The sequence below is a fragment of the Heloderma suspectum genome, chromosome 4 (genome assembly GCF_057233095.1).
Source record: "Heloderma suspectum isolate Gila_16-S chromosome 4, 16-S_ref, whole genome shotgun sequence".
NCBI lineage: Eukaryota > Metazoa > Chordata > Lepidosauria > Squamata > Helodermatidae > Heloderma > Heloderma suspectum.
The window spans coordinates 302,248,784-302,263,971 of NC_139461.1; the positions used below are offsets into that span (position 1 = coordinate 302,248,784).

General features: G+C 44.4%; 1 non-coding gene across 1 annotated transcript; it reads right to left on the minus strand.

Moving 5' to 3' along the window:
• Positions 1-12,197: 12,197 nt before the first annotated feature.
• On the minus strand, positions 12,198-12,373 carry LOC146348936 (U4 spliceosomal RNA). The gene has a single exon (XR_014790890.1). It is a non-coding gene; the product is annotated as a U4 spliceosomal RNA (small nuclear RNA).
• Positions 12,374-15,188: the final 2,815 nt, after the last annotated feature.

Genomic DNA, 15,188 nt, shown 5'->3' on the forward strand with positions numbered 1-15,188 from the left:
CAGATTGTTACCTAAGATCAGTGATGCCATCATTATAAGGCTTTGGGGGCTCAATGGAATGAGCAAGAGGGCCCCCAAACACAATAGGGCTGACTTACCCCATTTTGAAGTAAGTGAAGGACACATTACCATCTAAAACTGGGGTCCATACTGGAGACATTCAAGTCGAGGCTGGACAGCCATTTGTCGGGGATGCTTTGACTTCAATTCCTGCACTGAGCAGGGGGTTGGACTCGATGGTCTTGTAGGCCCGTTCCAGCTCTACTATTCTATGATTCCTCCATAAGACCATTAAGTTCAGAATCTAAAATTACCTAATTACACCACTGCTGAAGGTAAGAATGGTAGATTTGCACTTTTCAGAGAAGGACAGCAACTGGTTAAAGAGATACATCCCCTGGGAATGTGGATCTAAGCATCCTCTTTCTCCAAAATTGGCTGGGCACCTCTAATCCACAATTTACACTTAGGTCAAAGCAACCACCACCACATGGCATAGGCTCCCTTTGGTTGTGACTTATGGATGAAATAATGAAAAATGCCTGATTGGCAGACTGCCATAGGTTCACAAATGGCATTAGACACAGTGGCAGCAACTGAGAAAGGACTAGAACCCCAATTCTGTATTTATTGCAGGGGAATCTAATAATTTGAATGCAACATGATACGTCGTTCACAGTTGATATCAAAGCACATATATTTTGCTCTTTAAACGTAATTGACTTTTGTACCCTAGTTTGAAAAGTGAAGTATGAATCAACCGTAAGACACATTGAGCTTTTTTAGACAAGGCTTTTTAACCTGCTAGTTCTGCTTCCAGATTCTTTGCAGGATTAAGATCCTTCCGTGACGTTCCATACTTTTTGCTACATAACCTCTAGGTGGCAATGTGGTGTAGTGGAATAAAGAGGAATAGCACAACTGCACCAGTGGAGAGCTGCACTTTGTTTCATGATGCCAAAAAAGATTGCAGCCCAGAGAGTTGCTCTGCCCCATTGAAACTATCCATGAAGTGGGAGATGTAGCAGCCATTCACGGCCTTTTATCTCAACTGCTCTGTTTAGTCCTCCCACCTTTTCCATCTGCTATAGTGAACTGGATCCCAGACATGTTCTTCAGTAGGTAAGGGGGAAGCATGGACAATAAGGTGGGGAGGGACTGGGTGGGTCTGGTGTACCTCCTGCTTAATCAGCCATTTTAAAGGGAAAGAGCAAATCTCCAGGTTGCAACCTGGCAACCCTCTTTGATTTGTAGACCTTGACATTTCAGTTCACATAATTTTTCTGGCATCTCAAAACAGCATCTGAGACAGCTTGGTGAAGGATTCACAGGGCCTCTGCACAATTCCCCATGAATAACTTTTTGTTCATTAAGCAAGAGACCAACGTAGCAGCTTCTCCCTCCAAAAGCCTAAATGCAGGTTCATTCAGATTTAATGAGAGGCTTCTTGGCTGCTGGCCAGAAGGCAGAGAGCAGTCCCCCCCCCCTTCCTTGTCCTGCTTTCTTTTCCCCCCTAGGCTTTGGCTTTCTCTTCTAATCCTGGATTTTACTGATTAAAGGAGTTTCTTTCAAGTCGATACATTTGCTCTATGTGCGTTCTAAAATGTTAGGAAGGAAGTATATGTTATTTATCGCAGACTTGCGGCATGGGCAGTAAAATGGCATCGCCATCTTTAAATATCATTTGCCTGGTGAGGTGCAAGTAGGATCAAGAGTTGATAATCCAAAAAGAAAATAGAATTTTGGCCAATGTGCGGGGCATTCGGGGGAGGGGGAGAGGGAGGAAGACCATGTGATTTTTTAGCCTGCACTGGGATTCAGTTCTCAAGGTTAAATAGTGCAAGAGAAATGCAATCCTAAAAGAGCACCTCTTCCCATATGCACTTACCTGAGCCCTAAAATAATTAGTGAAGGCTCTTCTTCAAGTGCCCCCTGCCCTCCGTCTGAAGTCCAGAGGGTGGCCATAAGCAAGAGGGCCTTTTTGACTGCGATCCCAAAAGCGGAATGCCTGGTGCCCCCTCTAATGTCTTTTCAGCACCAGGCTAAGATTTTTTGTATTCTTCCAGGCCTTTAAAACACCATGTTAACATCATTTTATTATCACCCTCTGCTGATTATAGTAATTGGCGGAGTTTTTATCTTAAGTAGGTTGGCTGTAGCTCTTTTATGTAACTAACAAAGCAATCCCACGGTCCCTCTGTAGGCATCCCAGCGGCCATAGGATATGGCTGATCTCCATCCCCAGGCCACAGACAGAGCTATCATTTTGTGTGGGGAGGGGAATCCGAGTGGCGATTTCCCACCTCCCAACTTGCCACAACTTCAGTGGCTTCTCTTCTAAGGTCACTCCGGCCTTTCCACCCAATTTTGGGTTTGGAGCCATAAAATATCACAAAAGCAGTATCTTGAAAAATAAATAGAACAACAGACCATCACGAACTTAATCTCCAAAGGCCTGGTGACACAAAAGAGTCTTCATTTGCTTTCTGGCCATCTCTTGAGAATGAATTCCGTGAGTCAGTGATGCATTGTGAAAAGTAGTACTTCTATTTGTTTGTCCTGAAGCTGACCAGCAATAGTTCAGGATAGACAATGACTGGGTTTGGAAGACGCTCTGCAGCTCATTGTAGGTTATTTAACTCATGACGAGACACATGTCTGCAGGCGCCATCTTGAATATGCAAGCACCACTCGGGCTTCGTTGTGTTGTGTGAATGCAGACTATGGGTTATGCGAGGGTTGTTTAACCCTCACCAGGTTCGCATGGCACAACAACCCCCGAGTGGAGATTGCGTATTCAAAATGGTGGCTGCACGTGCCCTGCACACATTGCAACCTCACCATGGGTTAAATAAACCATGGTGGGCTGTCATATTGTGCAAACTGGTCCACTGACTGTCAGCAGCTCTCTAGGATTTTAGGAAATAATTTTTCCTGCCCTACCTGGAAATGCCAAGGATCGAAGCTGGGACCTTCTGCATGCAAAATAGGTGCTCTACCACTGAGTAACCTCTCCATTAATGAACAAATTTAAAAAGGAGAGGCTATGGGTTATGCGAAGGTTATTAACCTTTGCACAACCCACACTTGCTGGGTTCGCATGACATGACAACTCCCAAGCGAGAGCTGTATGTTCAAAATGACGGCCGCACACACCACAGCCCCCACACGGTGTTGTGTGAACAGCCCTATTAGGAAGAAGGTCCTCAAAGAAACGCAACACTCATGTTGGGAATTCATTGCCAGAAGGTACAGCCATGACTATTAACTTAGGGGATGGCTTGAAGAAGGGTTTAGACAAAAATATTGATCTGTCAATAGCTATTAGCCTTGGTAGGTAAAGAGAAGGATCTCTGTGTTTGGAGGCAGTTTGCCTCTGAATACCAGGTCCTGGGACACAGGAAAGGCTGTTGAATGCATGGCCTGCAAGCTTCCCAGGAGCTCTGGTGTGGACTAGATGGACCTTGTGGCCTTATCTAGCAAGGAAACTGAGTTACTCCACCATGTAAACATTCCCAATAGTACTCAACAACACCAGGGAGGTGGGAGGGAGGATACCGCCACTGCTAAAAGTGCTATCAAAAGGGGCTGTGTATGTGAAACTCATCAACCAGTTACTTCACAACAACACAGTCCAGGAAATGCTATCTTCACGGATGCAGCTGCTGCAGTTCCCCCATGGGTTCAGCAGCTAAATCCGACACAGGCCCGGATGGATGCTGCTGCATGACGTTTTGTTTAAAATGTGTGCAGATTTATGGGGATTCTCTGATAAACATTTTATCTCCAATCAGTTACCACCCTCTCGGAGGGACTGAATTTCCCTTGGGTTCATTCATACCAGTTCCCAGGACATTTTGTTTCTGGACAGCATAACCAGAGGGGAAAACTTTTGTTGTGGTGTTTTGCATAGCCGGGGGAAGATGGAAATCTCGAAGGGCTTCAACTGTTATCTTCTCCATTTACATTTTACGGTCCATTGAACTGGGGATGCAGCCAGATGCGGTCTTCAGCCCCCTTTCACAAATGATGGTAGGTTGGTGTTGGCTTTTCCCTCTTTCTGCAATTCAAATGTAAAACCTAGAGCAGCTAGAATTAATTGAATTTAAAATGGGCTCTCTTGTTTTGTAGCCCATATGATCAATATTCAAAAGTGAGTCACTCCAGTCTAAAAGGAGTTCTTAGCATCACTTGTAAAAGTGCAAGTGTCCCCCCAACCCCAGTGTTACCAGTATCGAATTCACTTCAGCTTGACTTCAATTGTGGTTATTTGAATATCCCTCTAAGGACATTAGGGCCCTGTTGGATTAGACCAAAGGTCAATTTGGCCCAGCATTAGGTTTCTCACCTTTGTCAGCCAGATTTATTTGCTTATTCAAAGTATTTATAAGCTGCGTTTTAGGTGCAAGCCCCCACAAAGCGACGAAGAGGAACATTGCAAGATACAATTAGGCAGATCAGATAGGTGTAGAGTTACTAAGAGGAAAACTACTGTAAATCACACAAGCCATTCACATTCTTATGGAAAAGATGCAGTGCAGAGAGAATGTTTCCAAGGCCTTCTTAAAGACCAGGGGCAGTCCTACCGTTCGTTTGTTCGTTCGTTCATTCTTTATTTCATTTCTATACCGCTCAATAGTCAAAGCTCTCTGGGTGGTTCACAAAAATTAAAACCACAAAGTACAGCATAAAACAATATAAAATGTGAAAGCTTAAAACTACAATATATAAGTACAACCGGAATAAAACCTAGCAGCAATGCAGAGATTTAAAATACAGATTTAAAACAGCAAAGCTAATAGACCAGAGTGCTAAAATGCTGGGAAATTAAGAAGGTCTTCACCTGGGACCAAAAGGAGTACAGCATAGGTACTAGGCAAACCTCTCTAGGAAGCTCATTCCACAGCTGGGGTGGGCCTCTTCCTAGTGGCCATTTCCTCATTCGTTAGGTAGAATGAGGCAGCCACCTCAGACAGTGGTTTTGGATATCACGAAAAGGCAGCAAATTGGTAGTTATTTAATTCATTATTACTATATATTTTTTACTACCAGGGACAGAGAGAAGTGCTTGTGGGATTTTCTGCCTCAGGTGCCAAAATAACTTGTTTGACTTTGGGTACTTTGCACCTTGACTGGGGGTGGGCATTTGCTGCTACACCTCAGGTGGCAAAATGCACTGAGCCAGCCCTGCTGAAGGCGCTGTGCATAAATTGACTGGAAGGGAGTTCAGCAACTGTGGGGCCAGAATCGAGAAGGCCCTGCCTCTCATGCTTGCCAACCTAATTGATTTTACTGGCAGGCACATATAAGGAGGGCCTCTGAAGCAGATCTGAGTGTGCGTATCATTTCCTTTGTCAGTCTCTGTCACAAAAATCCCACATGCATACTTCAAAAGCAGAATGGAAAAATATGTGCAACAGAACACAGATATCCCTTATTAAAGTTTAATTCAATTCAGAAACAACATTTCATTGTGCAAATAGCACAGGTATGATTTCTTCTGTCTGGGCATAATTGCACAATGAAATGTTGTTATTTTTTAAAGGGGCACATTTATGGTAAACATACTAACAGTTCAGTCCTAACCAGACTTATTTGGAAATAGGTCCCATTAATTTGCATGGGACTCCCTTCCAAGTGAGTATGTTTAGAAATGCACAAGCTGCAAACTGAGTTTATCTTTACATCACAGTTCATTTGGGTGGCCACTTATGCATTGCCTAAAAGAGAACAAAAAAGAGGAGACAGGCTTGCACAAAATTGGCTAAAATTTATATGTACGGATGCACATCTAGAAATAACAACTGTAATTGACATGTACAATACGTTGTCCATAGTGAGCAGGTGTGCCTGCTCAGCCTGCTGTCCAAGAACCATTGACAGGCAGCATCAAGGTCCCTGATCAAGAAACTGATAAAGATCAAGAACCCGATTCTAATGGTTCTTGATCTTTAAATTGGACTCAGAGGACTGTCTTCTGTAAAGGTCAATTGGCCACCTTATGTGTTCATTTTATTTTGTATTCTTCCTACTAGCTTAGATACATATATGAGCTCCCCATCATGTTATTCTTACAACAGGCTTGGGAGATAAGTTGGGCTGAAAGCACATTTTACAGCAGTTACACTGCAAAGTCTTAGCTTTGCAGTGCTTACTGTGTTTAATTAAACATACACACAACACAACTAATGCTTTTCCATATCTTCTGCCTGGAGAAAAATAGCAAACAAATAATAATCTGAAAAATCAAATAAAAATATTCAAAGAGTCACCCCAAAATATTCATTTTCAATCAGAGAGAGAGGAAAAAAAGAACTCAAGAACGTCCAGCATAGCCTTCTACAAGGTCTAGTTTTTCCCATAGGCCTGGCCACAGTTGCATCCCTATTGAGTGGGTTGTGTAGGCTCTTTGCAAAAACAGAAACACAGGTATGCCAAGCCCATAGAGGCCTCTCACCTGTTTTACAGGTGGAATGAAGATAGTTCTCTGGAACCACACAGTGGCCAAGAGAAGTAATGCAAGGCTGACTGACTCAGGTCAAGCCTACACTTTAGTCCAGGGGTCCCCAACACGGTGCCTGCAGGCACCCAAATTTATTTTATTTATTTTTTATTTTAATTGTTTTAAAAGGTTTAAATTGTTTCCATTTTTAATATACATACATGGATTTCTATGAAATCCTGCTCATGTATAATTGCTACAAAGTTGTATGCAACAAAGTGGACCAAATATCCAAATAAGGATCCATTTGAAGGTGGAGTCTATATGCCACCTGTTCAGATATTGAAAGCGTTGTAAGGTCCTCAATCCATTGCATTATAGGAGGTGAGTGTTTATCCTTTCAATGTTGCTATATTAGCCTTTTAGCTGTCAAAAGGGTGCAGAGAATCCATTTACGTTTACCATTTTGTTAATTTCCATTGAGCAGGTAAATAATTTAAAAGAGCATGTACATCATGCTGTTTTGGTTTTCCCACCTCCCAGCTGGGCAGAGCAGAACAGAGCAAGCTGCTCCAGCTGGTCCAGGGACTACAGAAGCAAGCAAGCTCCCAGAGAGCGAGTGAACAGGGGGAGCAAACAGGAGTTGGCCAGGGGAGTTGCAGGGGTTGAAGAGACAAAGGAGACAAAGGAGACAGAGGCTAAGAGGTAAGTGGGCTGCAGGAAGCCCAGGGGGCTGCCCTTTATCCTTCTGAGTGGCTGTGAGCTCACCAGGTGCTTCTGAAAGCTCCAACTGAAGTGGGTGTGTGTGGCGTGAGTACTCCCAGCAGCTGAGTGGGCGGGAAGCTTCAGTCTGTTTCCTGCCTCCCAGCTGAGCGGAGCAGAGCAGAGCAAGCTGCTCCAGCTGGTCCAGGGACTACAGAAGCAAGCAAACTCCCAGAGAGCGAGCGACCAGAGCGAGCGAACAGGGGGAGCAAACAGGAGTTGGCCAGGGGAATTGCAGTGGTTGAAGAGACAAAGGAGACTGAGGCTAAGAGGTAAGTGGGCTGTAGGAAGCCCAGGGGGCTGCCCTTTATCCTTCTGAGTGGCTGTGAGCTCACCAGGTGCTCCTGAGAGCTCCAACTGGATTGCGGGGGTGTGGCCTGAGTACTCCCAGCAGCTGAGTGGGCGGGATACTTCAGTCTGTTTCCCGCCTCCCAGCTGAGCAGAGCAGAGCAAGCTGCTCTAGCTGGTCCAGGGACTACAGAAGCAAGCAAGCTCCCAGAGAGCGAGTGGACAGGGGGAGCAAACAGGAGTTGGCCAGGGGAGTTCGGCAGGGGAGGTCAAAGGGGAGGCCCCTAACATTTTTTTTCTTTTTTAACTAACTTTTTTTTTTCATTTATTTGTCTTGTAACACACACTTCCACACCAGTGGGACTCTGCTTTTAACCTCTACTGAGTAGAGGAGCAGGCACAGGCTAGTCTAGAACAATCACAAAGCTAGACACAAAAAGGGAAAAGAGGCAATGGAAGGACAAGAATCTCCAGTGGTGGTGACCTGCAAGGTGTGTGCAATGTTTGTTTTCTTGCCTGAGAACAACATGGCCTACACCTGCAACAAGTGCAATTTGATCACGCTGCTGGAAGAAAAAGTAAGTGGACTGGAGCGGCGACTGTCGACCCTCCGGGGAATAGGAGAACACGAAGAGTTCTTGGACAGAATGGGGGAACTACAGCAGCAAAGGGAAGACCAGAAGCTTGAAGAGCAACAGCAAGATGAGGCAGAAGTGGGAAATGCTGAGGTGAAGAAAAATGGAGTAGAGGATACTCCTTGGAAAAGGGTGACAGTTAGGAGAAGAAGAACTAGACGCCACTCTGCACCAGTGGAAGCAGTGGAGCTGTGGAACCGATTCCAGGTACTTGCGGATGAGACTGGAGGACAGCCTTCAGAGGAAGAATCACAGGGGAACCTACATGAGAGTGAGCAAGAGGCTGAAGGTCAGTCAAACAGGGGCGATGAAACCCAGGCCTACAACAACAAGAAGAGAAGAGTGGTAGTAGTGGGAGACTCCTTGCTGCGTGGGATCGAGACCCAAGTATGTTGCGAACACCCGTGGACTCACCAGGTATGTTGTCTCCTGGGAGGACGGATTAGAGACGTGACTGAAAGGTTGCCTGCACTCATGAAGCCCACTGACAGGTATCCCTTTCTTCTCATCCATGTGGGAACAAATGATACCGCCAAGCGGAGCTATGAAGAAGTCACGTCAGACTTTGAAGCTTTGGGAAGGAAACTCAAGAACTTTGGGGCCCAGATAGTTTTCTCATCCATCCTTCCAGTAGTTAGAAGAGGGATAGAAAGGGAACAAAAAATACTCTGGGTGAATGACTGGCTACGAAGGTGGTGTTGACGAGAGAGATTTGGATTCTGGGACCACAGGCTATACTTCCTGGAAGATGGGCTGTTGGCAAGGGACGGGTTGCACCTCACAAAGGCTGGGAAGAATGCCACAGCATGAAGAACTTAATCAGGAGGACTTTAAACTGAATCCTACGGGGAAGGGAGATGCAAAGTTGGGGGTAATAATGGACGTAGGCTCATGCACTGCAATGGAGAGAACAGCTCTAATAGCGCCCAATAATAGTCTTCAGACACATGTAGGAAGAAAGCCAGCCATGAAGCACATGGTCTTCGATGTCTATATACTAATGCCCAGAGTATGGGAAACAAACAGAACGAACTTGAACTCTTAATACAAGAGGGAAATTATGACTTGATAGGTATAACTGAGACATGGTGGGATGACTCTCATGACTGGAATACAGCAATTGAAGGATATAACTTGTTCAAAAAGAACAGGAGGAACAGAAAGGGAGGTGGGGTTGCACTGTATGTGAAAAATACATATCTCTGCACAGAAATACAGGAGGAGGAGCTTGGTAGCCCCATTGAGAGCATCTGGATCAAAATAAATGGAGCAAAGAATAAAAGGAACCTGATGGTCGGAGTCTATTACCGGCCACCCAATCAAGGAGAAGACGAGGATGAAACTTTTGAAAAGCAAATAGCCAATGTTTTAAGGAAGCATGATGTAGTAGTGATGGGGGACTTTAATTTCCCCGATATTTGTTGGGAGACAAATTCTGCAAAACATGGCCCCTCCAGGAAATTCCTGACTTGTGTGGTGGATAACTTCCTCCTACAGAAAGTAGAGGAAGGAACCAGAGGATCGGCTATCCTTGACTTGATCCTAACCAACAGAGATGACTTAGTGGATAAAGTAGCAGTTACAGGAACTCTGGGGGAAAGCAACGATGTTGTATTTGAGTTCTTGGTTCTAAGGGAAGCAAAAGCCAAGTGTAGTCAAATGCGTACCCTGGATTTTAGGAAAGCTGATTTTAATAAACTCAGCACAATGATCAGTAAGGTCCCATGGCTAGCGACGCTAACGAGAAAAGGAGTCCAAGATGGGTGGGAGCTTTTAAAAAAGGAAATTCTCAAGGCACAATTACAAACAATTCCAACAAGAAGAAAAGGTGGAAGACAACAGAAGAAGCCAATGTGGCTTCACAAAAAGCTTAGAGATGACCTGAAAACAAAAAAGGACACAAATAGGAAGTGGAAAGAAGGCCAAGTAACAAAGGAAGAGTACAGGCAGGTAGCACAGAATTGCAGGGATGGCGTCAGGAAGGCTAAAGCTGAGAACAAGCTGAGGTTAGCGAGGGATGCTAAAAGCAACAAAAAAGCTTTCTTCAGCTACGTGCATAATAAAAGACAGAGGAAAGAAATGGTGGTTCAGCTATTAAATAAGGATGGCAAAACGATAACAGATGACAAGGAAAAGGCAGAGGTGCTCAATTCCTACTTTGGCTCAGTCTTCTCCCAAAAGAGGGTCTATGACCCCCCTGGCTAAGGCGAAGTACAGGCTGAAGGGGCAGGATTGCAGCTTGAGATCGATAGGCATATGGTCAAGGAACACCTAATTACTTTGAATGAGTTCAAATCTCCAGGGCCAGATGAACTGCAACCGCTGTCTATTCTGTTTGAGAAATCATGGAGGACGGGGGAAGTGCCAGATGACTGGAGGAGGGCTAATGTGGTCCCAATCTTCAAAAAGGGTAAAAAGGAGGAACCTGGGAACTACAGACCAGTCAGTCTGACATCAGTCCCTGGGAAAATTCTGGAGCAGATGATAAAGCAATCCATCTGTAAGCACCTTGAAAACAATGCAGTGATGACTCAAAGCCAACATGGATTTGTCAAGAACAAGTCCTACCAGATGAATCTGATCTCATTTTTTGATCAAGTCACCTCCCTTGTGGACCGTGGGAATGCTGTAGACATAATATACCTCGACTTCAGCAAAGCTTTCGACAAAGTGCCCCATGATATCCTGATGAGCAAACTAGCTCAAAGTGGGCTAGATGAAACAACGATCCGGTGGATCCACAGTTGGCTACAGAATCGGACTCAAAGAGTGCTTATCAATGGGACCTTCTCAAGCTGGGGAGAGGTAACGAGTGGGGTACCGCAGGGTTCAGTCCTGGGCCCAGTGCTCGTCAACATTTTTATTAATGATTTGGATGAGGAGGTGCAGGGAATGCTGATCAGATTTGCAGATGACACAAAATTGGGCGGGATAGCGAATACTTTGGAAGACAGAAACAAAATTCAAAGTGATCTTGATAGACTGGAGCCCTGGGCAGAAAACAACAGAATGACATTTAATAGGCATAAATGCCAAATTCTGCACCTAGGAAAAAGAAACCAAATGCACAGTTACAAGATGGGGGATGTGTGGCTCAACACTACAAGCGAGAAGGATCTTGGAATTGTTGTCAGTCACAAGCTGAATATGAGCCAACAACGTGATGTGGCTGCAAAAAAGGCAAATGCTGTTTTGGGCTGCATTAATAGAAACATAGCTTCCAAATCCCGGGAAGTACTAGTTCCCCTCTACTCAGCACTGGTTAGGCCTCATCTGGAGTACTGTGTCCAGTTCTGGGCACCACACTTTAAGAAGGATGCAGACAAACTGGAGAGGGTTCAGAGGAGGGCAACAAAGATGATCAGGGGACTGGAAACGAAGCCCTATGAAGAGAGACTGAAAGAACTGGGCATGTTTAGCCTTGAGAAGAGAAGACTGAGGGGAGATAGGATAGCGCTCTTCAAGTACTTGAAAGGCTGTCACAGAGAGGAAGGCCAGGATCTCTTCTCCATCATCCCAGAGTGCAGGACACGGAATAATGGGCTCAAGTGACAGGAAGCCAGATTCCGGCTGAACATGAGGAAAAACTTCCTGACTGTTAGAGCAATACGACAATGGAACCAATTACCTAGGGAGGTAGTGGGCTCTCCCACACTGGTGGTGTTCAAGACGAGGCTGGACAGCCATCTGTCAGGGATGCTCTGACTTGGATTCCTGCATTGAGCAGGGGGTTGGACTCGATGGCCTTGTAGGCCCCTTCCAACCCTACTATTCTGATTCTATGATCAGTTAATATTAAAGACTGTTGCGCTACAAAATGTATCTGTGTAATAACCACCCTGAAAAAAGAAGCAACTACTGGACATTGCCAAAACATAGGTTTAAAAGAAGCATTAGCTGTATTGCACTGTCAGCAATTCATGAATTAGGCAATCCCTTATTAAAGAGATGTTTTGGTGTCCAATAGACACAAAGCAAACGTTTTTGCTGACTAAGACATAGCCTAAGATCCGTTGGCACAACAAGTAGATGCCGAAGCGGCGATCCACTTATTAGGCATTTTGTGGTGGTGCCCACAGCATGGTCTCAAATTCCCAAATGCACCTATAGGTCCGAAAAGGTTGGGGACTTCCTTGCTTCTGTTTAGTATACTGAGACTTCTCATTGGTTACGAAAAGTTTTCAATTAACAATAATTGCACCTCGGATTAACCTCGTTGGCTACAATACTGGCACTGTGCTTCGGTTAGATTTCAAATGGGCAGATTTCAGGCTTTCAGGATCCTTGTTTGTTACTAGAACCCTGAGATCCTTCAACTGGAACCAAGTGCAAAAGACATGTGTTTAGAATTGAGGAATTCTGAGCCCCGGGATTTCTTTTGAGTAGCAGAACTGAACAACACTCACAGTCGTTCCATACAAAAATCCACTGTTTACCCCAAGCAGGAAAGGAGTCATTTTGTTGCTGCTATTGTTGAACATTGGGAGTCAGAAATCCTTGCTGATCTACAGCAAATCACCCAGAGATATACCAGTAGATCCAGATGTACCTTCTGTTTGTGTCTAGTAACCCATTCCTTCCATTGGTTCCAGCATGATTTGGCCATGATTCCCCACAACCTTGAAGTCTGATTTTTGGAATGTGCTCTATATGGGGTTGCCTTTGGAAACTGCTTGGAATCTTAAAACTGATGCAAAATTTGGCAGGCAGCTGCTAATTTGGTGGTGCTAGGAAATACATCAGTTTGGTGTAGTGGGTTCAAATCCCCTTTCAGTCATGTTGGTCCAGTCACTTTCTCTCAGCCTAACCTACCTCACAGAGCTGTCGTGCTGATAAAAGAGTACTCTTATCTCAGTGGTGTGGTGAATCTGCTCTAGGTTTCAGTCAGAACTCTAAAGGAGCTTTCCCACAGAAAGGCCCATTGTGGAAATCCACTGATATGTTATCTCTGCTAGATGGTTAAGTCCTCTTTATTTATAAAAGCTTTTTCTTTCTTTATACTCCTTTTATGGTGTGCTTCTTATCACTTTATTACCACCGGTTGCAAGTTATCTAATTTAAAAACAGCTTGATTTTAAAATATTTTTATTGAACTATTGGCTTTTCAAAAGACTGAAGTGACAATGTAATGAACCTTGTAAACAAGTAAATATTAGATGCATATTCCATGGCTTTTATTTTAATTTGCAGGGTGTAGGATCCAGCTTTTCTTGCCAAAGAATTTGTGAAAGGAATTAGAAACTCCTATAATATGCCTGGGTACAGAGAAAGTGAGTTTCTGTCTTCAGTCTGTCTGCTCTTTTGAGTTGTTATAACTATTTTCACTGGGTGCCCATTTAAAATAGAAAAAGCAGCCCTTTTGCTATAATCTGATAGAAATTTGCTTAGTTTCCTTAATCCAGCAGCATAGACCAAGTTCTGATTTGGGGATTTAATCAAGAGGAACTCTTGCCTGCTGTTGAACAATAACACACTTCCTTATTGGAAACAGTGTTTAATTGGCTTTCCTTTGTTTACTTCAGGCTGATTAGTCCCATGGAAAATGGTGGAAGTGGAGAATTGTAAAAATGCAGTTTCCATCACAAGTTCCAGATTCTGCAACCTAACTCCTGCAACCTAAATTATGAAAGATGCACACTGTGCATTAAAAAGTAATGCTCACCGTCAACACAGTGAAATAAAAATCGCAACATACATTGTAACTGGCCATGATCTATACTGTGCACTTCACTTAAATCCCTCTTGGCTGTTACACACCCCATCTTTTGCAGGCAAACTCCTGCAGAATGCAATAGCGTATTTATGTCCTTTGCTGACAGTGTTTTGCCAAAACGTTTCCACACAAGACCCCTGGGAGGAACTGCACTCTCCCAAGATTAAGGGAGCTCAGCTGGTTTCTTAGCCACCTAAGGAACCTGAGCCTCTGTCATTATTAACCATGTAAGAGTACAACTTTTTCAGGAAGGACCTGGGCACACCAAGGACACAGGCACCAGAGCCTTCTGCAAGGGGAAAATTGTACTCCAAGAGTTGTACTCCCCATGAAGTCTCCTCCTCCCTCAACAGTCATCTCCAGCAGCTGTTCCAGCAGGCGGTACTGAGGGAGATGGGGAGAAGGAGGGCCATTCCACCAGCCCTTCTGAAACTTAATCTTTTTCTTTCTTTCTTTCTTTCTTTCTTTTTCTTTCTTTCTTTCTTTCTCTCTCTCTCTCTCTCTCTCTCTCTCTCCTTCCTTCCTTCCCATTCCTTTTTCCTTGTGTCATGTGTTTTCAGATTGCAAGCCTGCAGGCAGGGACCATCTTGTTTTACTGATTATTTGCAAGCTGCTCCTGGAACCTTTTTGGCCGAGAGTGGGATAAAAATACTGCCAACTAACAAGGCTGAACCGTTCTCCCTGTCATTCTCATTTTCTGTGGGCAGAGATATTTTGGCATGGGGGAGCATTCAGACATGCAGTTCACCCAAATGCAGTCTGAAGCAGTCCTATCCAGAAAGCTAGCTGGCTATGCTTTATGTCTTCTTTTGTAGCCACCCAAATCCATCTTGGCCCATGGACACTACTCACTCTCCATTCCCGAACTCTCCCCTCCCCTCCCCTCCAGCTGTTTTGCTAATGTAGATTGGAACTTGTAAGCCCTCTGGAGAGGGACTGTACCATGTGTGTTCTGGGCAGCACCTTCCTGCAGCTGGCATGATAAAACTAATAATAACGCTGCAAACAGAGCGACAGGCGGCTACTTCTTCTCCAATGGTACCTTGCACTGAAGCAGGCAGCATGTATTTACACGCCATACTCATGGACGATTAACTATTCAGTCTTCCCCTTAAGGTCTCCTTTCCATACTGTCAAAGAGCTCCACACAACAGCTCCGTTAACAGAAATGAATCCTAGCTTGCTATGTGCTCAGTCAGGCAACAAAGTTTTAGTTGAAATAACTATAATATATATAAATAACTATAATTATAATAGAAATAATTCCTGCATTGAGCAGGGGGTTGGACTCGATGGCCTTGTAGGCCCCTTCCAACCCTACTATTCTATGATTCTATAAATAGCCCAA